The 25,050-nt window shown below is 46.6% G+C and overlaps 1 pseudogene; it reads right to left on the bottom strand.

The window, feature by feature from the left end:
• Positions 1-17,611: 17,611 nt before the first annotated feature.
• LOC129012656 (PRAME family member 14-like) lies at positions 17,612-20,378 on the bottom strand (annotated as a pseudogene).
• Between the last annotated feature and the right edge of the window lie 4,672 nt (positions 20,379-25,050).

The following is a 25,050-nucleotide window of genomic DNA, read 5'->3' on the forward strand; positions in this document are numbered from 1 at the left end:
ATACCTGCCTATTTAGGCGGATATATCAAATGCTTCCTTCTGGACACATGGAAACTAAAACCTCGGTCTCAGGTACATCCTAAAGGGAACACAGAAACCACCATTTCAGACACCATCTCTGAAAGTGGGAAAGGAAAGGTGATCAAGCAGGGGCCAGACTTGGGGGAAATGTTTACATGGATTCAATGGTACTTTGGGGACCTGTGTCCCGTAGAGTTGAACATGGGAATGTGAATGTTTAGAGTGGAATTCAGGCTTGAGAATACATGAGGGAGTTCCCCTTGCATGGATGGTTGTAAAGAAGCAGTCAGAAATATAGGGAAACTGAATGGAAACTGTCTGGTGCCCTCTATTATCAAGTAACCTGTTTTCCAGTTTAAGCCTCAGGAATCTTCAGTTATTGAATAAAAAAAAAAAAAAAGGCATTCAGTTGTCCAATCAGTAAGATGCAGCCCCAGAAAGCTAAGGCATTTCAATGAAATTTGGTTATTTTAATCAATTTCCTCCCATTCTTTTTTTCGAGACAGAGTTTCACTCTTGTTGCCCAGGCTGTAATGTGGAGTGCATTGGTGACATCTCTGCTCACTGCAACCTCCATCTCCAAGGTTTAAGAGATTCTCCTGCCTCAGCCTCCCAATTAGCTGGGATTACAGGCATGTGCCACCATGCCCAGCTAATTATAGTATTTTTAGTTGAGACAGGGTTTCAGCACTATGTTGGTCAGGCTGGTCTGAAACTCCTGACCTCAGGTAATCCACCCAACTCAGCTTCCCAAAGTGCTGCGATTACAGCTGTGAGCCACTGCGTCTGGCTCTCTGTTTGTCTGTTTGTTGTTTAAAGGTGTGGCTCTTTTTTTTTTTTTTAAGTTCTCACTCTGTCCCCCAGGCTAGAGTGCGGTGGCGCAATCATAGCTCACTGAAGCCTCAATTTCCTGGATTCAAGGGATCATCCCACCTCAGACCCCTGAGTAGCTAGGACTACAGGCATGAGAATCACCAGGCCTGGGTACTTTTTTTAGTAGAGACAAGGTCTCGCTTTGTTGCCCAGGATGATCGGGAACTCCTGAGCTCAAATGATTCTCCTGGCTTGGCCTCCCAAAGTGCAGGGAGTATAGCTTTGAGCCACCAAGCTCGGCCTCCTCCAGTTCTTCACTTCTCTTTAGACATCTGTTACCTCCTTCTTCGTTTCTGTGGCTGTTCAGTGGGTTAATATACATTAGGTGGACACCCAGGGCCTGGAACATTAGTGGGCAAGAACAGCGAGCCAATCCACATGGAAAGCACCTTCTCAGGGTCTTTCACTGCTAGCCAGATGCTGAGACTCGGCCACTCCTTGTGAGTCTCCACATGGTTCCGGAAGCCTTAGTTGGTGGACGTCAGCTTCACTGCACAAGGAGCCACTCTCTTCCCACTGCCCTGGAAGGGGATGCCCATATTGTGCATTAGCTGGAGCCTCTGGGTGGCACCAACCCTTGCTTGTTCCCCTGATGACCAGCAGCCCTTCTTAAATTAAACTGATTGAACCCAGTAAAGACAACCACATTCCCTTTAAGTAAAATACTAAAAGTGTACAGGCATGTAACACCGCGTAAATATTTCAATCTCACATTTAAAACATTACAACTTTTTGGGGAGCTAGGTCAGGTCGATGAGAGATTTTCTCATAATGCCCCCGGCATGTTTTGGAATCTCACATCAAAGGGTGGAGAACGATCAAGTACCTGTGGGTGACGAGTGACCTTCCCTGTGCTGAGGAAGCCTGCATAATGGGCACCCAAGTGAAGGATCCTGGTGAGGATTCAGGGGCTGGTGTTGCTGTCAGGGATCTTAGCCAAGAGTCTCAGGTTCCCTGTAAAATGAGAATGATGATGACCACCAGCTTATGGGACCCTGGTAGAATTCAATAAGATGGTTCATGTTTTGGGCTTGGCATGGGGTCTGGCATAGAGTAAGATCAATACATCTTATTGTTTTTTCTCTTCTCAGAAGAAGTCCCAGCATTTCTCATCTTTCAATCTCACTTCCTATTCCTGAGAACAGGGAGGCAACAAGAAACCAGGGCAAGCAATGGGACTCAGATTCTTCAAGTCACCACAGGTTTCATCATGATTCCCACAAACAACAGAGCTGCAGGAGCCAGCAGGGGGCAGAGTGGGCAGTTCAGGGCTGGATTTATACCTAATTATTTTAAGGTCAAAATTTCAAATCCATAGGTATCAAGTACCATCTGCTGGTAGATCAGATCAGATGGTGTAATTTAGTGTTGCAAGGATTATGTTTTATTGTATTTTTAGAAATTTGCTATTATGTGCCAGGTGTGGTGGCTCATGCCTGTAATCCCAGCATTTTGGGAGGCCGAGGCAGGTGGATCACCTGAGGTTGAGAGTTTGAGACCAGCCTGACTAACATGGAGAAACCCCTTCTTTACTTAAAATACAAAAAATTAGCCAGGTGTGGTGGCGCATGTCTGTAATTCCAGCTACTCAGGAGGCTGAGGCCAGAGACTTGCTTGAACCTGGGAGGTGGAGGTTGCGATGAGCTCAGATTGCAGCATCTCACTCCAGCCTTGGCAACAGTAGCAAAACTCTGTCTCAAAAAATAATAAAATAAAATAAAATAAAATAAAATTTATAATGGCCAGATGTGGTGTCTCATCCATATGGTCCCAGCACATTGGGAGGCCAAGGCGGGCAGATCACTTCAGATCAGGAGTTTGAGACCAGCCTGGCCAACATGGTGAAACCCTGTCTCTACTAAAAATGCAAAAATTTATCTGGGTATGGTGGCGCTTGCCTGTATTCCCAGGTATTCAGAAGGCTGAGGCAGGACAATCGCTTGAACCCAGGAGGCAAAGTTACAGTGAGCCGAGATCGTGCTGCTGCACTCCAGCCTGGGTGAAAGAGCAAGACTCCGTCTCAAGGTGGCGGGGAAAAGAATACTTAACTTGGCTTGGAATCTCAAAACAAATGAGATTTTACAAACTAATTTTAAAGACACTGAACAATAATCGTTTCTACTTTAAAATATATCTAGAATAATGCAATCTTAGCTTTGAAAGGAAACATTACAGTTTTTAAAGATATTGAGTTTATTTTATTTTATTTTAAGACAAGATCTCACTCTGTCATCCAGGTTGGAGTGCAGTGGCATTATCACAGCTCACAGCAGGCTCGATCTCCCAGGCTCAGGTGATCTTTCTTCCTCAGTCCCCCAGCAGCTGGAACAACAGGCATGCACCATCATGCCTCGCTTATTTTTGTATTTTTAGTGGAGACCAGGTTTCACCATGTTGTTCAGACTGGTCTTGAGCTTCTGGGCTCAAGCAATCCACCTGCCTCGGCCTCCCAAAATATTGGGGTTACAGGTGTGATCTGCCACATCCAGCCTTGAGTTTATTTATTTATTTATTTATTTATTTATTTATTTTTGAGATGAAGTCTCACACTGTCGCCCAGGCTGGAGCACAGTGGCATGATCTCACCTCACTGAAACCACACCTATAAGCGTGAGCCACCACATCCAGCCTTGAGTTTATTTATTTATTTTGGAGATGGAGTTTCCCTCTGTTACCCAGGCTGGAGTGCAGTGGTAAGATCTCAGCTCACTGCAACCTCCACCTCTAGGGTTCAAGCAATTCTGCTATCTCAGCCTGCCAAGTAGCTGGGATGGCAGGCATGCACCACCACACCTGGCTTTTTTTTTGTATTATCATTATTATTATTATTATTATTATTATTATTATTATTATTATTTAGTAGAGACGGGTTTTCACCATGTAAGCCAGGCTGGTCTCCAAACTCTGACCTCAGGTGATCCGCATGCCTTGGCCTCCCAAAGTGCTGGGACTACGGGCGTGAGCCACCACTCCTGGCCTATTTTTTTTCTTTATAGCAGTTTTAGATTCACAGAAAAACTAAGCAGAAAGTCCAGAGTTCCCATCTACCCCCTTCCTCTTCCAACACACAGCACCCCCACAGGATCAGCACCTACACCAGCACAGAGCATTCGTCACAATCAATGAGCCACAGGGACACATCTTTATCACCCAGTGTCCATAGTTTACATGAGGGATCATTGCTGCTTTTGTATATTCTATGGATTTTAACAAAGGGATAATGACATGTATCCACCATAAGAGCATCATGCAGAGTAGTTTTGTTTCCTTAAAAGTCCTCTGTCCTCTTTCCATTCATCCCATTGTACTCCAAACCCCTGGCAACCACTGGGTTTTCTACCATCTCCATAGAAAAAGGCAAAAGCCTTTTCCAGAATGTCTAACAGGATGAGTCTTTTCACACTGCCTTCCTTCACTTGTACAATCACGTGCATTTACGAATCATTCATGCCTTTTTATGGCTTCCTAGTAGTTCACTGAACAGATGGATCACAGTTTATCCAGTCACCGACTGAAGGGCATCTTTCTTGCTTCCAAGTTTTGGCACTTATGAATAAAGCTGCTATAAACATCCAGGTGTGGGTTTACTCATTTCTTTAAATACCTGGGAGCATGATGACTGAATTGTAGGGTTATGGTATGTTTTACAAGGATTTTTTCTTTCTTGACAATCTCACATGCTCGATGTTGCTGCTAAAGGTCAGGAACTTTGTCTCAATCATCCTGTGTTCCCACTGCTGAGCATGGAATGTGGCACTTGGGAGCAAATGCTGTTGACCACGTGATGCACGGAAACGTTTATCATCACTATAGCCACTAAATTGCTCACTTGGGGACATCAACAGTAGCTCGCTACCAATAATACAAATAAGTTGGACTATGGAAAAGATAGCCCTTGTGATACTGTGGATACTCCATGTGTATCATGAAAGTCCAGCAACTGGCCAGGCGCAGTGGCTCACATCTGTAATCCCAGCACTTTGGGAGGCTGAAGCGGGCAGATCACTTTAGGTCGGGAGTTCGAGACAAGCGTGGCAAACATGGTTGAAATCCTGTCTCTATTAAAAATACAAAAATTAACTGGGCATGGTGGTGCGCACCTGTAGTTCCTGCTACTGGGGAGGCTGAGGGAGGAGAATTCCTTGAACACAGGAGGTGAACATTGCAGTGATCGAAGATCATGCCACTGCACCCCAGCCTGGGTAGCAGAGTGAGGCACCATATCAAAAAAAGAAAAAGAAAGAAAGAGAAAGAAAGAAGAAAGAAAGAAAGAAAGAGAGAAAGAGAGAAAGAAAGAAAGAAAGAAAGAAAGAAAGAAAGAAAGAAAGAAAGAAAGAAAGAAAGAAAGAAAGAAAGAAAGAAAGAAAGAAAGAGACAGAAAGAGAAAACAAAATAAAACAAAACAAGAAAGTCCAGCATGGTAGGAGGTAAATAGAGGCACATGAGGGCGAGCTTCATTTGTTTTTCATCCTTTTCCCTTCTCTGGACAGCATTCTGAATGCAAAACATTCCAAAAACACAGAGCAAACATGTCCTCTAATCTTCCCCTTATCCCAGACCTCTCTTCACAGTGTATGTGCTAGTGTCTTCCAGACTTTTCTATGACTTGCTATACAGAAGATCAGATCAAACGGGCATGTCCTTGAAAACTGACTTGCCAGATCTGGACTCACTTTGCAGGATGCCAGGACCTCTGTGAGAATCAAGCAGTAGCTCCAGGAGCTTTTGGTCTCTTCTGTGCATCTTCAGGAGCTTTTATTAAACTTTCTCACTACAACCTCCCTTCTTGATTACCAACTTCCAATCCGAAAATGACATCTGACTGGATCGTGAACTTCCACACAGTTAACCCTGATTGAGTTTTCAATTTTATTCTCATTAAGTGATTAAATTAGATAGGCATTTATGAAAGTGAAAGAAGTAATAATAGGATGAAGGTCTAAAACTCATTTATTCACTTATTCCACAAACACTGGTAAAGTCTGACTAATTTGGGACCTTCATAGTGATACAGGGAAGGATTTAATCCATTTTTGACATTAGAACATATATATATATATATACACACATATATATATACACACAGACATATATATATATACACACACACACACATATATATATATAAACTTTAATGGAGACTCTCAGGCCACATCAAAAGTATCAAAACGTTTCAGCAGTAAAACAGCTTTAAGAAGACAGGGATGTCATCCCTAAAAAACACAAGAAAAATCCCTGCATATCCACTGGACACCTGGGTTTTGTGCTACCTAACATGGTAGATCATATGCCCATTCAGGTGGAAGACAGGAACTACTGAGGGTGTAATTTTTCTCAAGGTTAAGGTCAAGGTTTCACTGAAAGAAATCAGGCCTAAATTACAAAGTTAGGTGGGGGCTGGGCTGGATGGGACTAAGTGTTCTAATGGGACCCTAGGAGGGAACCAAGAAAACATAAAATATGGTAGCTATTTTGTGGGCATCTGGAGAAAAGGATTGAAAGACTTTTTTATTTTTTTAGATTGGGTGTCACCCAGGGTGGTGTGCAGTGTTGCAATCTTGACTCACTGCAACCTCTGCCACCCAGGCTCAAGCAATCATCCGCTTTCAGCCTTCTGAGTAGCTGGAACTTCCAGCACGTGGCAGCATACTGGCTAACTTTTTTGTATTTTATGCAGAGAAAAGATTTTGCCACATTTCCCAGGCTAGTCTCAGAATTCCAGGACTCAGGTGAACCACCATGCAGAGCAATGTTATTGTGATTTTAAAAGACAGGATTTGATTTGTTTTTAAGAAACCTTAGAGATATACCATATGCTATTTTCTTTTCTTTTTTTTTTTAATTTTGAAATGAAGTCTCACTCTGTCACTCAGGCTGTGGTGCAATGGCATGATCTCACCTCACTGCAACCTTCACCTCCCAAATTCAAGTGATTCTCCTGCCTCAGCCTCCTGCATAGCTGAGATTACAGGTGTGAGACAACACACCCAGCTAATTTTTGTATTTTTAGTAGAGGTGGGGTTTCACCATACTGGCGTCGCTGGTCATGAACTCCTAACCTCAGATGATCCACCTGCCTTGTCCTCCCAAAGTGCTGGGATTATAGGCATGAACCACCATGCCCCATCATATATGCTATTTTCTATTGATTTTTTTAATAGTGATGGGGTCTTGCTTTACTACCTAATCTGGTCTTGAGGCAGAAATTTAAAAACAATAATAACAATAAATACTACATTCATTTACTCCAAGAAAAGTTACAGACAAGGCTATATGAAGGTCATAGTGACCTAGCCTGAGAAGTAAAAGCCAAGGCCCAGAACATGGCAAGGCAAAGGTAAAAACAAACAAACAAACAAAAAACAAGTTTTCCTCCGCCTAGCAATCTCGTTCCAAGGACAGTTACAAGATAATGCTGTTGGAGAAGTCGAAATGAAAGGAATAGACTGCAGACACCTACTGCTCCAGAGCAAGGGTCATTAAAAAAAAAAAAAGAAAGAAAAATGGCAAATGTCTGTATTTAGCCAGTTCTTCTTTTTTCTTTTGATGCAGCTACAACGCCACCAGCCATGCAAGGCCACAAATTATGCTGTAGATTACATTACCTGTCATTCTATGATTAACTTCCATTGTTTTGCTTCTGTAAGCCTGCTTGTAAAAATCCTGCTCAGTCTTTGTTCAATGCTCAGATTTTTGGATATAAATCCACTGAGCCAGTGTGTACCTTAAAAAGAAAATCCTCCTGTTTTCCCATATCAGTTGTTTTGGTTTTCAGTTTCTCACATCTTTTTGGTGAGCCAGACTGGAGGATTGGAGAGGACAGGCTTACTTTCTCCTTTTCCTGTGGGGCTGGAGCCTGGGGTCAAGGGAGACCTGTGACCCCAGGCGCTGCCAGGAGAACTTCAGCCCAGACGGGACATCGGCTCTCCTGTGACCCGGTGCCCCCACCCAGCAGCACAACAGAACCTGAGGGACTACAGGATGATTCCAGGAGCAGTGTGATTCCTTCAGGACTGCAGTAAACTTTTGGGATCAAAGACAGGATCCATCCCATAAGGACAGAAGGGGAGCATGATCACCTCCAAGGGTGTAACTAGTAATCCGACCCAGAGAGGCTGCAGGTGGTGAGAGAGAGGCTCACCAATTCAGATGAAACTCACACCCTACTGGGCACACAACACAAAAGTGGCTCCCCAAGTCAGTTAGGAAAAGAAAACTGGAGGTGGTGAGAGTGGTTCGCAACCCCAATTAGGAACACACGAACTGGGAGTGGGGAGGTGTGTGAAATTGTGTGAAAGATACAGTTCAGGGAGGAACAAATGTGGGAGTGACATGGGGAGTCACAGATCTCTTAGCATGGTCTGTGTGCTCTGAGCGAAGTGTGGGGCCAACCTACACAAGTGGCAAACCGCATAGAGCTAATAGGAGCTGCCCCATAGCTCAGAGTTATGGTGGGAATAAAAACCTCTCTAAAGCTAAGTGGTGTCTGAATACTCTGATAATAGGAGATGATCTGGTTGACCTGAGGCAAAAGGAAGAGAGGGTGTGCTGCATCGTAAGGGGAGGAAATAGGAGGAAAGTCATCAAAACACACTCCATTGGGGTGCATGTTACAGAACTTTAATAAAGGTTTTGCAGGAGATTATGGAGTTAAGCTGAACTCCTAGAGGTTGAGAACTCTCTGTGAATTCAAATGCCTTCTTTTGGTGTTGGATGGCCAACCAAAGGAACTATAGATAGGAAAATAATTGACCGTGCATTTAAGGTGATGACAGGGGTTGGAGGAGAGCCTGGGCACCCAGATCAATTTCCTTATATTGACTCACAGTTAAATACAGCACAGACAAGACCAGCATGGTCCAGCACTCTTTAGCCAGTTAGTGCAAAACACTTGTGGCCTGAGCCGAGCCAAAAATGAAAGTAAGAGCAGCTTCACTGACAGACACAGAGTTAAAGGCAAAGTCCCAGAGGGAGCAAAAAAGTCAGTTTTGCAGGAGCCACCAGAGGAAATAGAGATTCCTACTCCATATGTCCCAGCCTACCCTCCTTTACAGAGGCCAATGGCCCCCCAGGAACAAGATTCAAGAGCTAGCACACCACAAGTCTCACCCCAAAGGAAGGATCAGAGGCTTGAGAGGCCAGGGAAGGAAGTCAAGATGGTTAACAGGCCGTCTCAGATCTGGCCATGCTTGAGTTATGCAAATGCATCTCAGGGAGATGGGAGGACTCATTTATTATGATGACCAAGGCCAAGTCAGGTGGGGGGAATGGATTTTCATCTATCATCCCTTTCCCACCACTGATCTCTTGAACTGGAAACACCACACTCCCTCCTATATGGCAAAGCCCCAAGCTCTTATAGATCTGATGCAGTCCATCTTTATGACACACAGTCCAACCTGGCCAGACTGCAGGCAGCTTTTTCTCCCACTGTTTAACACTGAGGTGTGTCAGAGAGTAACACAGGCAAATCTCTGCCTTCTGGAAGCCCGCTGTTCTCTCTCTACATTTTGTCTCTGTGTCTTATTTCTTTTCTCAGTCTTTCATCCCACCTGATGAGATATACCCACAGGTGTGGAGGGGCTGGCCCCCTTCATTTAGGGCAGCAGGATTCTGCCACATCTGGATTCCAAATTTTTCAATGATGGCTAAGACATTATATGAAGCCACAAAATCAGAGAAAAAGAGCCGCTCCTTTGGGAAACGAATCAGGAAATAGCATTCAAACAGCTCAAGGAAGCTTTAAGTCAGGCCCAGCCTTAGGACTGCCAGATATAATTAAGCCTTTCTTTCTATATATTCGTGAAGGAAAAAAAATGGCTATAGGGGTTCTGACTCCAATTTTAGTATCATGGCTTTGCTCAGTGGCATATTTATCCTAACAACTGGACTCCGTGGTGCTAGGATGGCCTTCTTGCCTTAAGGCATTAGTTGCCACCATCTTGTTAACACAAGAAGCCAGCAAATTAACTCTGGGACAGCAGCTAACTGTCCGGGTGCCACACTCAGTTATAACTTCGATGGATCAAAGAGGGCATCATTAGTTATCAAACCAAAAATGACTCAGGTCTTCCATGTGAGAACCCTTACATTATTTTAGAAACAGTGAACACCTTACACCTGGCTACTCTGCTCCCAGTCTAACCGGGGGCTCCCCTCCATGACTGTGTTGCAACAGTAGATGAGGTATTCTCCAGTTGGAAAGATCTTGCAGACAGACCTCAGAGACCCAGATGTTGAATATTTCACAGACGGAACTAGTTTTGTGCTAGAAGGGGTTCAAGATGCCAGGTGTGCAGTAATAACGTTGGACTTAGTAGTAGATGCTCTGCCTCTGCCTACAGGAACATCAGCTCAAAAGGCAGAATGAATAGCCCTGACAGAAGCACTGTTTCTAGCAAAAGAGAAAAAGGTCAATATTTACACTGATTCTAAGTATGCTTTTACTACATTGCATGTACGTGAAGTTACAGACAAAGAGAGAGGACTTTTAACAGCTGGGGGCAAAGGCAAAGAAATCAAGTACAAAGAAGAGATTCTACAGCTCTTAGAGGCTGTATGGGCTCTAGGAAAAGTAGCTCTGATGCACTGCAGATGGCACCAAAAGGCTTGGACACCAAAAGCTAAAGGAAACAGAAAGGCAGACAGAGAGGCAAAGAGGGGAGCAATGACTACACCACATTTTAAAGAGGAAGCCTTAGCTATGCCTCTCTTCCCAGAACCTTCTCTCCAAGAAGACCCAGGTTATACTCCAAATGAAAGAGACTGGTTTGCTCAAGAAGCTGGAAAATATATTAAAGGAGGGTGGTGGAAATTCTTCAATGGGAGATTAGTTATTCCACAAATGTTAGCTCCTACGTTTCTGAAGCAAATTTGTCTAGGAACTCGTATGGGAAAAAACAGCACTGGAAACATTAATGAAATGCCATTTCTATGTGCCGTGGCTCTCTGCCATCATTTGAGCTGTTTGTAAACAATGCTTAACCTGTGCTCAGAACAACCCTCGACAGGGGCCCACTCAACCGCCAAGAATTCAGGAAGTAGGAACAGTGCCTTGTGAAAACTTTCTTATAGACTTTACCAAACTACCCCAGGCTGGAGGCTATCAGTATGTGATAGTGCTATCAGTATGTGCTAGTGCTTATTTACACCTTTTCAGGATGGGTTGAAGCTTTCCCCATCAGAACAGAAAAAGCATGAGAAGTGACTAAAGTACTGCTAAGAGACATTATCCCCATGCTTGGACTGCCTCTAACTTTAGGGTCCGTTCATTGGACGGCATTTGTAGCTGAAATAGTGCAAGATTTATCAAGACTGTTAAAAATAAAATGGAAGTTACACACAGCCTATCAGCTGCAAAATTCAGAAAAAGTGGAACGCGTGAACCAGACATTCAAGCAGCTACTGAAGATATATTTCCAGGAAACCTATCTGAGATGGGATCAGGTCTTGCCTATGGTCCTCCTCTGAGTCAGGTGCACCGTCACCAAACAAACTGGGTATTTGCCCTATGAGCTTTTGTTCAGTCAGCCTCCCCCAATCATAAGTCAAAGTAAAGGTGGTCTCCGTGAACTGAGAGAATTAACCTTAAGAAAGCAAATGCAGGCATTAGGGACAGACTTGCAAAGTGTCCATTGTTGGGTAGAGGAAAGAATGCCTTTAAGCCTGACAGACAAGATACACCCCTTTAAACCTAGTGACTCTGGGTTAAAAAGTTGAATTCAATTCTCTAGGACCCATATGGGATGGGCACTGTACTGTAGGCTTTTTTTTTTTTTTTTTTTTTTTTTTTTTTGTTGATGCAGTCTCCCTCTGCCCCTAGGCTGGAGAGCAGTGGTGCGATCTCAGCTCACTGCAAGCTCCGCCTCCTGGGGTCGCACCATTCTCCTGCCTCAGCCTCCCAGGTAGCTGGGACTACAGGCACCCACCACCATGCCTGGCTAATTTTTGTATTTTTTTTAATAGAGATGGGGTTGCACCGTGTTAGCCAGAATGGTCTCCATCTCCTGACCTCGTGATCCACCCGCCTGGCCTCCCAAAGTTCTGGGATTACAGGCATGAGCCAAGAGCCAACACACCCAGCCCTATACTGTAATCTCGTGTACTCCCTCTGCTGTTAAAGTTGCAGGTGTTGTGCCTTGGAACCACCACAGTTGGCTGAAACCGAAGCTCAGGACAAGTGGACCAGCCAGCAGGACCCAGATCATCCAACTGATCCTGACATGAGACACAGCTGATCCTGAGATGAGACCAAGCTGCTGCTAAAGACGACTGCCCTGCTCTGATCACTCCGGAAGCTGACCAGTCTACACACTGAAGGTTGAGGAGACGACAAGCCCTGCTCTAGTCACACACTGGAAGCTGACTAGTCTACGCACTGCGAAGCTTGAGGACTCATCAAGCAAATAAACATAGTTAGAAATCTTAGGACTAGTAGTTTTCCTTGTAATACTGTTTTCCTATTGTTCACTGAAACCTCTGCCTCCTCAGTTCAAGCAATTCTCCTGCCTCAGCCTCCCAAGTAGCTGGGACTACAGGCACGACACCACACCCAGCTAATTTTTGTATAATTACTAGAGACGAGATTTCACCATATTGGCCAGGCTGATCTCAGATTCCTAACCTCATGATCCACATGCCTCAGCCTCCCAAAGTCCTGGGATTACAGGTGTGAGCCACTGCGCCCAGCCGTCCTGCTTCTTTCTAAGTGGGGATCTGCTCCCCACACATTCTCCTCTGTGTTCCTCAGGCCACGAATATCTCTGAGGTCCGTGAGTGTGAGGTCTCTTGCAGGTGCTGTTCTATCCTTTCTCTCAGGATCTTTTTTATTGGTGTGTCTCTGTGCAATAAGGAATGTGAGCCCGTGAAGAACAGGCTGGACTCTGCAGCAGAACACAGAGGCCCTGGAGAGGCAGACAGTGGAGCAAGCAGGGGCTAAATTTACCTCATTTTTACCCAAAGGAGGCTCCTAACCACTGTCGCCACTGACACAGTGGCTCCAATAAAAAGAAAATAGGGGATGACTCCACACATTTCCTGGAGCAGTTAGAAAAAAATCCCTGTTGATATTCATATTAGTACAGTACTTTTGGTAGTGTTAGTACTTGTATTCGTGGTAGTACTAGTATTAGTGTCAATACCTGCATTAGTGTTAGTAGTGGTATTGTTTAGCTGATGAAACTTTGTTTCTCTCTCCTTCTGGGATAAAAACTCAAGACACCCTGGGGATCTCGAGTGCATGGACCAGGGAGTCTGAAGGCGTTTGTTCTTTGGATATGAACCCATGGGAAGTGGGGGTGTATTCTGTGGCCAAACTCACTGACCTCTTTGATTAGAGGAGACAGAGGGGGCTAGCACCCACCCCCAGGCCTGTGCTTCCAGGAACACTTCTCTCTCTTTCCATGTGTGTGCCTGAGAGGGTTCCTGGTCCTCACCCATCCCCATTGGCTCTTGTACAGGTGATGTGTCTACTGTACACCTACAGGTGACCTTGTGTAGAAAGATATCCAAGAACCTACGTGGGGCCACATAGAGTGCGGCTGCCTCCAGGTGGGCACAGGGACCCTGAGCTTCTGAGGCACTATGAGCACCTGAGACTAGGGCACTCTTATGGTGACAAATGCATGGGACTTTAGAAGAGGCTGCGTTGGAGGGAGCAGAGGAGGGCATGGATGGAATGCAGGGGTCCCTGAAAGCTTCAGAGCCAGAGGCACTTGGGAGAGGGGTAGGCATCATGGAGAAAAAGGTCAGGGCTCCTTCCATGCCCTGAGGTCACAGCAGGTTTCCCTCTCTCCCAGCTCCTCCCTGGGCTCTTGTGTCTGGGAGTCACGGCTGGCTCAGCTGGGGTTCTTTGGTGAGTGGGAAGGACATTGGGCACTCAAGGTCTCAAGTGCAACTTTTAACATAATCCTCAAATGAGAGGTTTCATCCAGTAGCCTCCTGTGCACAGATCCCATGTCTTCTGGCTCGACTCCTGAGGGGGTTGCCCAGCCAGGGACACGAGGTGATTTACTTTTCCTTGCCAAGTGAAAAACCGTGTTAACCTACGTGAGGCCAGCTCTGTCCTGGAGAGTTGTCACTTTCTAGGTGCTCACACGAAACACACCCACACACACACACATATATATATATATATATATATATATATATATATATATATATATACACAACATGAGGTTACCAAGGGGTTGAACCAGGGATGTCAGGATCCACGGGGGCCCACCCAGGGGCTGCTGGGAAGGGACTTTTGTCCAAGGAGGTACCCTGGCCTTAACCTCAGCTGTTCCCCTTTTTTTCCTTCCACAGGTGCTTCTACCTCCCGTTTCAAGCCTTATCATCCCTTCTAGGCCTTCTTGCCGCATTGTGGTAAAACCGCGAGTGTGACATGCACCGTGGGTGAGCACCAGGGACGCCAGGATCACCAGGGCCCTGTGCAGCATCTGCTGGGAGGGCACTTTCATCTGTGGGGGGGCCCAGGCACCCCTCCTCTGCCTCACCAGTTTTTTCCTTCCACAGGTGTCTCTACCTCCCCTTTCAAGCCTTATCTTCCATCCTGGGCCTTCTTACCACTTGGTGTGCCCCCCATGGGTGTGACATGCAACTTGGGTGTGAATCAGAGATGGAACTAACCCCGGAGCCCTGTGCAAGTGCTGCTGGGAAGGCACTTTAGTTCATGTGGGGACACAGGCCCCCTCCTCTGCCGCACATATTTTTTTCCTTCCACTGGTGCCTGTTGCTGCTTCGGGGCTCCCCCCTGTGTTAGCGACAGGCATCGTCGGGGTGAACCAGGGACACCAGTATCCCCAGGGCCAAGCTCAGGAGGTACCGGGAAGTCACTTTCATCCATGAGTAGACCCAGGCCCACCTCCTCTGCAGTGCCATTTTTTATTCCTTCCACAGGTGCTTCTACCTTAAGCTTCAAGCCTTGTCTTCCATTCTGGGCCTTCTTGATGCTTTGGGGTGCCTCCCGAAGGTGCGAAACGCACTGTGGGTGTGAACCAGGGATGCCAGGATCCCCCGGGCCCTGTCCAGGATCTGCTAGGAAGGCACTTTCATCCGTGGGTTGACCCAGGCCCCCCTTCTCGACTGCGCCATTTTTTTCCTTCCACAGATGCCTCTACCTCTCCTTTCACACCTTATCTTCCCTTCTGGGCTTTCTTGCCCCTTCCGGGTGCCCCCACCACCATGACAGGCAATGTGGGTGTGATTCATGGATGCCAGAAATCACGGGGACTCCGTAGGGCTGCTGGGAAGCACATTCTTCTGTGGGGGGACCCAGGCAACCCTCCTCTACTGTGCCCATTTTTTTCCTCCACAGGTGCCTCTACCTCCCCTTTCAAGTCTTGTCTCCCTTTCTGGGCTTGCTTGAAGCTTTGGGGTGCCCCCCATAGGTGGAATACACATCGTGGGTGTGAACCAGGGATGCCAGGATCCCCTGGGCCCAATGCAGGGTCTGCTAGGAAGGTACTTTCATCGATGGGTGGACCCAGGCCCTCCATCTCAGCCCCACAATTTTTTTTTCCTTCCACAGGTGCCTCTACCTCCCCTTTCTAGCATTATCCACCATTATGGGCCTTCTTGGAAGTGCTGGGAACTGCAGAACCACCAAAAGGGAATCACAGCCCTAGCTCAGGAAGCTCCCACGCCTGGGCTCCTGAAAAGAGTAGTAGCTCTTCTCCTTTTTTCTTCACTTACAACTTGGTGAGCAAGGGGCGTGTTTCAGCTTTGTTTGTGTTACTGCTTTTAGCCCCACCATTAGGCGGGTCTTGTCCTGCAACCAGGAAGAATGAAATATGCAGACAAGAGGAAAGTGAGCAGGATAAAGAGGACCTTTATTGAGCAATAGAACACGGGGATGGGGTGAACTCCTGGGCCCTCGAGAGCACTGGGGGACCTTGTTTGGTAACTGCAACCTGGGCAGCTTCAGTTGTGCCTTTGGAGCTACTGCCCTGCCAACTTGGGAGGACCAGGACTCCCTCTTGTCCCAGGCTCCCATCAGCTCCAAAGTGTGCGCAGGCTCGGCTTTGCCCTCTCTCTGTGTTTCCCCGCAGAGGTGACAGGTGAGATGCAGGTTCACAGCAGCTCTGGTCAACTCCACAGAAACAAATCTGAAGCTCCTGGGTCTGGTTTAATGAGCCCCAACTGCGCTCTGATCCAGGAGATTGCAGGCTAACAGCACAAAGTGGGGAGTGAGGTCGAGGCTGTGGTGAAGACTGCGGACCTAGGAGCAAGTCCCGTTTGGCCATGAGAGGGTACGGGTGGCAAAGTTGGCTGCCTCAGGGACATGGGGCACAGGCCTAGCTCACAACCCTGCCAAAGGGTGGTGCCTTTAGGAGTGGATCATGGTCCCCAAGCCCAGCAATCGGAAGCATCAGGCTCTGTGGTCACCACTCTTGGGGGCAGATCTTGGAAATGCAGCCTCAGGAAGATTCACACAGAACTCCTTTTTAGACTTAGGAACTTGACACTATCAGCAGGGTGGGTGCACAGTGGACGCATAGCTGGCCAGGTCATTGAACTTGGTGCCATTTCTGCTTCCCAACTCGGGCCCCTGGAGCATGGCCCCAGCTCTGCCTTCTGAACCTGACAACCACAATTCATGTGCAAGCATGGCACCACCCCAAGCCCATCTTCTCCTCATGGCCCCTTTCTGCCTGTGCCTTTGTGCCCCACCGTGCTGCTCCCCACAGTTGAAAAAGTATGAAAAAACAGATGACTAAAGAGAAGTAAAGGATGAGTGCAGACCATTCGCACACCTGTAATCCCAGCATTTTGGGAGGCCAAGGTTGGCAGATCACTCGAAGCCAGGAACTCAAGACCAGCCTAGTGAACAGAGTAAAACCCTGTCTCTACTAAAAATACAAAAATCAGCAGGCTTGGTGGCATGTGCCTGTACCCCCAGCTACTTGAGTGGTTGAGGCACGAGAATCACTTGAGCCCCACAGGAAAGGATTCCAGTGATCCCAGATTGCACTACTACACTCCAGCCTGAATGACAAAGCAATATTTTTGTCTCCAAAAATAAAAAATAAGTAACGAACTAAAAGAACAAGAATGGGTGGGAATTACTCAAAATGGTCAAATTTTATTCGGTTGCTATGATATTCCACAGCTGAATCTCAATCACAGACAAATTAGTGCCTCGTTATTTTTCCATCAGTAACTCAATACCTGGAGATTTCTGACGTATAAATCCCTAAAACAAGTACATCAATTACAGAGGACATCAGAAGGTTTTCATTGAGGTTCTCTATTTCTGATATTTCTTGGTGACCATCCTTGCAGGGATAACATTCTCATCACTGAAGAAATTTAGCTTCTCTTTCTGACTCTGTAGGTCTCATTGACTCCACCTCAATATTTTCCTCAAGTCTTGCCCCCTGCTGCTAGGATTTTCTCCCTCGCACTAAGCACCTGTCTGAAACAGAGCTCTGTGCTTGCTTTGAGTTGCACATGTGGCCTGGGCACAGTCGCTCGTGCCTGTAATCCCAGCACTTTAGGAGGCCCAGGCAGGAGAATCCCATGTGCCCAGCAGTTTGAGACCAGCTGGGGCAACATAGTGAAACACTGTCTCAATTTTTTTGTAATAAAAATTTTGGAATTATTAAAAAAGGAAATAAGAAAATAGAAAAATAACTTGCACCTACATACTAGATTTTAGTGTCCAAGAGCCTGGAAGAGTACTTTGGATTTCTCTACCCCGCTAGGCACGCCTTCCCTAGCAGCAAAGATGGAGCTCCAGTTCCTCAGATGGTGATGAGCCACAGGAAGGGCAGGGGGTGGGGCCAATGAAGATCCTCTTGGGCTGCCTGACTTCCCTCAGTGTGCACATCAGCTCAGCCCGAAGTGGGGTGAAGATCTCCCAATCGACATGAACCAAGGAATTCAAACTCTCCTCAGGGGCAGGATACGTCTCCAGGCTTAATTTGCTCAGCCCACTGGTGTGGCACAGCAGGTCCTTCAGGGCGTCCATAGACATGCAATTTCTGCCAAAGTAGAAGGTGGTGAGCTGGGAGCAGCGGCTCAGGCCAGGCAGGATGGCACTGAGCTGGGAGTAGTGGCTCTGACAGCCCTCCAAGATGAGGGTCTCAAGAGTGGCAGAAACTTTCTCCAGCAGAGCTCCGAGGGGTTCAAGACTGATATAGAACTGCAGCATGTAGCTGAGATTCAGATGCTTTGGGTAAGCGAGTCTTGGGTACTGGTAGAGACACCTCAAGTCCTCTTCCAATAGGTAGCCACAAGTTAATTCCAAGTTCTCCAAGGGGTTCTAGAGGCACCTGTGGAGATCGAGAAGTTAGTTCTGGGCAATGGTACAAGTTAGATGAATGTAGTAGGGAATAAACTCAAGGAAAATGCCTGCTTCAAACAAACACAACTTTGTTCCCACCATCTGATGATGGTCGGCATGCAGGTTGCTGCTTGATGAGGACTCTGATCATTCAGGGGCTGTCCCATTTTAGCCTCAGCCTTTTCACCATTACTTGTGTGATTGGGTCAAGGCCACAAAATCTCTAAAGCCTTTTATCTTCATCTTTTAGCAGAAAACTTCATCTCTCGGCCATGGGTACCCGGTGGGACATGTGCACAAAGAACTCAACACAGCAAGGCCTACGGACATCAGCTAGGGCTACCTGCTGGCAGGGGCTCCCTGGCATGCCTGCATCTGCAAACCACCTATCACTTTTTACCACTCTCACTCCTACTCCTTCACCCTCCATCCCAGAAGCACGCATGTTCTATGTCAATTGACTTTCCTGGAGTTCAAAACAACCTTCTACAGACAGGGAATCAGAGACAGGATCATTTGTGATCACCAAGCTGGTGAGGACAGAGCTTCTACTGTGAAATGCACAAGTTTGATGCACTGTCCCTCCTTTCATACCCTCCTCTGTTACCTCTTTTACATCATATCAACTTGAAACACACTTTGTAACAGGAAATCCACACATGCACCCTCAGTAGAGCCAAAACGCCCACTAAGTACCTTGTACAAGATGTCCCTCTCTAGACTCTGCCCTAGGTGACCTCTCTGCCTTTATTGAAGTGATCCTGTGATATCCACTCCAGGACATGGAACACTGAACGGGACAATGTGTTGACATTCTGGTGTCCCTTGCACTGTGCCGTCGCCACTGGCTGGCACATAGTACATGTCTTCTAGTGTTTTCTGTAACAAAAAAAAGGCTGTGCTGTGGTCTGCAGAGAGAGTGCACGATCCTTTCTCACCTGATCAGCTGTCCCAGGTGCCCTCTACGGAAGGTGACCATATTCATTTTAAGCAACTGGAGGTGTTTCAGCCTGAGGAACGTAGAACTGATTTTGGTGACTGAGCATTCCTCACGGTAATTGGCGTGCAAGGATGGCACCTGGAGAAAAATGAGTTTGCGAAGATTCTTCATCTCCTTCAGCTAACAGTGAAGGTTTCTTATCAGATGTGGCCAGGACACATAGCAAATTTCCAGCTCCTGAATACTATTCAGGTGGATTATCTTCAATGATCTTCTGAGATATTCAATCGACGTTAGATAATTCACCAACTTACTGCAGCACAGATGTACTAAACCTCTCCTTTGGTAAACCCGTCGGAAGAGGTATCTCAGGCATTCATCCTGGGGTATTTCCTTGAGGCAGATGTCTATGAACACCTTCAAGGGCTGGTGCTCTCCTGTCCTTGGACAGTCCTCTGCTGTCTGCCTCTTACTCATGGTCTCTGGGGAGGAGGACAGGGCCCAGGCTCCAGGCCATCTGGCCCAGAAATTCTCATCAACATCCCGCAAATCCAGCACTTGAAGTTTCCACCTCCTGTGGGTAAAGTAAGGCAGAGGCTCAGAATTTAGAAGGACAAATCCCTGACCTTTGCTTTCATTCTCATCCAACAGATCAGCTGCTCCTGTCCTCGGTGCTCCCTGTTCTCTCTGAGATTTCTTGGTCCCTTTTCTCTTTGAATTCTGACTCATCCCCACTTGTATTCCATTTACTTTCCACTGGGAATAGGCAAGTTTCTGTTCCCACAGTGGATCCTATGTGGTGAGCAGTCGTTTCCCTGAGGATCTGGGCAATGGCCAAGGCCTCTCTGAGCTTCCTCGCCAGCACCACCAGAAGACACTGGGCCATCCTTGGGCTCTTTCTTTGACTGACCCTGCTGTTCTTTCCCTGGACACTTGAGTCCTATCTACCAGCCCTCCTGGGTCACCTCACCTGGGGCGAATCTTCTGTGTAAGCAGCATATGAAGCCCTTCCAGCAATGCTTTTAAGGTCTCCAGATGAAGCGTCTTCATCAGCGATCCCAGAGGGAGGTGGGTGAAGGGCCAGGCCTGCACCATCACCGTCAGAATCTGGAAGTGTCTCCTGCTGAAGGCCTCCAGGAAGAGTGGGAGGTAGAGCTCACTGGGCAGCTCCTCCATGGCAGAGATGGTCAAGGCCTGGTCTCTCAGCAGACTCTGCCCCGCCAGCTCCAGGAGTCTGGGTGGGTCCTGGATGCTCATCCTGATGAATCTGTAAAGAAAAACTCTAGAAGACAAATCCAGAGAAAAAGCATAAGTTTCAGGCCAAACACCATCACATCATCTTCTCCTAGGGCCAATAGCATTGCTCTGGTAGAGGTAGAAAAATTACCACTTTACCCCAATTCCACTCTGCACTTGGTGGCCACAAATCTATATTTCTGCTTCCGCTGGTACCAGGAAGAATGTCTTCCAAACACCAAGGAGGGAGGGGTCAAAGGGACCACTGGCTTATTAACTTTCATCCATTGCTCCACTGAATCCCAGAACCACCGGACAGTGCCACTGAGGATCCTGAAAGCCAAGCTCTACCTCTTTGAGGAAAAATTCCTTGCCACTTACCACCTTAAAGCAATGAGAATGAGAGTTTCCTGTGGCCCCAGACAGCCTACATGCTCAGTTCACACCATGAACATGCTGGGGGAACACTAAAGGGACTCCCTAAAATCGATGCCATTATTTTTTATTTTGAAAATTTTCTACCAGAAATGGACCCGGTGCTGTGGCTCATGTCTGTAATCCCAACACTGCTGGACGCCAAAGCAGGCAGATCACTTGAGGTCAGGAGCTCGAGAAGAGCCTAGCCTACATAATGAAACCATGTCTCTACTAAATATAAAAAAATTAAGAATCATTTGACTCCAGAAGGCAGAGGTTGCAGTGAGCCGAGATCGCACCACTGCTCTCCAGCCTGGCTGACAGACTTAGACTCTGACTCAAAAATAAGCAAATTGACAAATTAATTAATTTAAATATTGGCCAAGCATGGTCATGCATGACTGTCATCCTAGCTACTGTGGAGGCAGAGGAAGGAGAATCACTTGAACCCCAGAGGCAGAGTTTTCAGGGAGCCCAGCTCAGTGCCCTGCACTCCAGTCTGGGTGACAGAGTCAGAATACATCCCAGAAAAACACAAAATAATTCACTGGAACTGTAAAAGTGGTGTGATGGTACTCCACAGCATTTGGAAGGTATGTAGAGACATGCTAACTGTAGCCGGGCACAGTGGCTTACTCCTGTAATCCCAGCACTTTGGGAGCCCGAGGTGGGCAGATCACCTGTGGTCAGGAGTTTGAGGCCAGCATGGCCAACATGCGAAACCCCGTGTCTACTAAAAATGCAAAAATTAGCTGGGCATGGTGGTGAGTGCCTGTAATCCAAGCTACTCAGGAGGCTGAAGCAGGAGAATCACATGTAACCGGGAGGCAGAAGTTTCGGTGAGCCAAATCACACCATGGCACTCCAGCCTGGGCAACAATAGGGAAACTCCATCTCAAAAAATAAAAAATAAATAATAATTAACCAGAAACTGTAAAAGTGCTATGATGCTATTCTAGAGCACTGTAACTCCAAGATGAAGGTTCCAATACACATCACTTCCACATACTCACAATTACCCACTTTTGGACGGATCCTAGGGGCAAAAATAAATCCCATGATCTGAGCAAAACTGCACTCTTGAGATTGGTATGTGGGATACCTTTAAGGATTTCGTGAAAATGAAAGCACACTTGGAGAAGCACAATAACACCAAGTCTATGAACTGTAATTGAAGGGCACAAAAACAAATATCTTCAAATGTCAAGAAATAAAAATTCATCTAACTGTAAATTTTTAATATATTTTTTAAAAACTGCTTCGATAAGAATTTTAAAAGGACAGAAACCAAGCACAAATCACAATTTGATGGATGAAGACAAAACTACATTTAGAGGAAAAATGAAAGCCTAAATCTGTTCATCCCACAAAACAGACAGAAAAATATTCTGTGCCACTTTGGGATGTGTGTCACCATCCCTGACTGGCTGGCTGCAGATCAAATGGGCATGACCCTAAGAAGGTGGTGACTTACCAGCGCTGGACTCACTTTGCAGAGTTCTGGGACCTCTCAGAGAACCAAGCAGTAGCTCCAGGTACGAGTGCTGTGGGGCTCTTCGGTGTACCCTCAGGAGCTTTTATACCCCTTTCTAACCCCACCCTTCCCTTCTCAATCACCAGCTTCCAATCAGAAAGTGATACCTGATTAGATCTTGTAGTCACACCCAGTCAATCCTGATTGAGTTTTCAGCTTTCTTCTGACTAACTGATTGAATTAGATACACATTTATGGAAGTAAAAGAAGAAATAATAGGGTAAAAGTCCAAAACTCATTCGTTCATTTATTCCCCAAATACTGATGAAGTTTGGCTAATAGATGACTTTCACAGTGATACAGGGAAGGGATTAATCTGTTCCTGATATTAGACAAAAAAAAAAAAACTTAAGGCTTCCTTATTGGAGGACATTTGGCCCATCAAAATTGTCAAAATGTTTCAGAGCTGCAACAGCCTGAAGAAGATAGTGATGTCATTCCCAAGAAAACAGAATAAAAAGCTGTGTATATCAAATGGTCGCCTGGGTTTTATGCTATCTAACATAGCAGATCATGTGCACATTCAGGTAGAAGAAAGGAACCACTGAGGGTGTGATCTATCTCAAGACTAAGTGAAGGCTTCACTGAAGGAAATCAGGACCAAGTGACCCAGTGAGGTGGGGACTGACAGAATGAGACTAGGTGTTCTAATGGGAACCTGGAAAGCCTAACTCAGAATGGGCCTGTGTGGGTTCTGCAATCTTTTCCTACACAGGGTTACCTACAGGTGTTATAGCTGCATCTCCCCTAGAAGAGCCAATGGGGATGGGTGAGGAATCTGAAATCACTCGCGCACCCCACATACAAATGAGAGCGAGGGTCCCTGCAAGCCCAGGCCCCGGGGTAGGTCCTGGCCCTTGTTGTTGCCTGCTGATCCCAGAGGCCTTGGGTTTGTGGTCACAGGAGCCCTACCTACTTCCCATGCACCCCCAGCCCAAGATAAACAAAATCCTCCAGACTCCCTGGTCCATGTACTTAAGATCTCCAGATCGTGCCACTTCACTCCAACCTGGGCAACAGGGTGAGACTCGGGGCCAGAAAGAGCTGAGGTCCAGTATGATCGGTACCAGCCGTCTGTTGTGCCTCGTGGATGCTCAGTGAACACAGATTCTCACAGCCATTATTGGTTCTGAGCTCACCCTCAGCCTCAGGTTTACAAAGTGGGGCATGGGAAGTAGAAGCCTCACTGGGCTCAGGTGATCCTCCCATCTCAACTTCCCGGGCAGCTTGGCCTACAGGTGCACACTGCCTCCCCCCAGCTAATATCTTGTATTTTCATTAGAGACAGGGTTTCATCACATTGCCCATATTCCTCACAAACTCCTGAGCTCTAGCACTCTGCCTTTCTTGGCTTCCCAAAGGGCTGGGATTGGAGGCCTGAGCTTTCTTTCTTTCTTTCTTTCTTTTTCTTTCTTTCTTTCTTTCTTTCTTTCTTTCTTTCTTTCTTTCTTTCTTTCTTTCTTTCTTTCTTTCTTTCTTTCTTTCTTTCTTTCTTTCTTTCTTTTTTCTTTCTTTCTTTCTTTCTTTTCTTTCTTTCTTTCCTTTCTTTCTTTCTTGCTTTTTCTTTCTTTCTTTCTCCTTCCTTCCTTCCTTCCTTCCTTCTTTCTTTCTTCCTTTCTGTATTGCATGCTTGCTTGCTTTTCCTTTTGTTCTTTTTTCAGACAGTGTCATGCGGTCACACACGATGGAGGGCAGAAGTGCCATCTCAGCTCACTGCAACATTCACATCCCAGGTTGAAGCGATTCTCCTGCCTCAGCCTTCTGAGTAGCTGGGAGTGCAGGCATCTGCCACTATGCTCGGCTAATTTTTTGTATTTTAAGTAGAGATGGAGTTTCACCGTATTAGCCACAATGGTCTCGATCTCCTATCCTCGTGATCAGCCCACCTTGGCCTCCCAAAGTGCTGACATTACAGGCATGAACCACTGTGCCTGGGTCTGAGCTTACTTTGTAGGCCTAATGGTGATGCTCTGATAAGAATCTCTATGTTCAATATTAGCAACAGGAGAGGACTCTAAGAAGGAGGAAACATGAATTATCAGTTTAGAGTAGGAAAGGAGTGGGTGAGATTAAGATTTGGATGAAGGGTCCTGGAAAATAACGGGGGCCAATGGTTGCTGTGAAACGTTCCACTGTGGGAAGATTCCAGAATCTAAAGGAAAGGTTTCCAGATGATAGCACAATGACAGGCACATATGGACCCTCATTCATTTCTCTCTCACATCCTGTAGAGCCCAGAGTTTCTACCTGGGTAACTTCCAGCTTGGGAAAGTCTCCCTTCCCAAGTCTGGCCCCAATCTTCTCTCTGGCCTCTGCTCCAGCTCACATTCTCAGATTCCATCTTTGCAAGCTGCTTTTCTGAGAGGAGCCCATCAGGTGGGAGGATCACCTGAGCCCAGTGAGGCTTCTACTTCCCATGCCCCACTTTGTAAACCTGAGGCTGAGGGTGAGCTCAGAACCAATAATGGCTGTGAGAATCTGTGTTCACTGAGCATCCACGAGGCACAACAGACGGCTGGTACCGATCATACTGGACCTCAGCTCTTTCTGGCCCCGAGTCTCACCCTGTTGCCCAGGTTGGAGTGAAGTGGCACGATCTGGAGATCTTAAGTACATGGACCAGGGAGTCTGGAGGATTTTGTTTATCTTGGGCTGGGGGTGCATGGGAAGTAGGTAGGGCTCCTGTGACCACAAACCCAAGGCCTCTGGGATCAGCAGGCAACAACAAGGGCCAGGACCTAC

The sequence above is a fragment of the Pongo pygmaeus genome, chromosome 1 (assembly GCF_028885625.2).
Source record: "Pongo pygmaeus isolate AG05252 chromosome 1, NHGRI_mPonPyg2-v2.0_pri, whole genome shotgun sequence".
In the NCBI taxonomy this organism is placed as follows: Eukaryota; Metazoa; Chordata; class Mammalia; order Primates; family Hominidae; genus Pongo; species Pongo pygmaeus.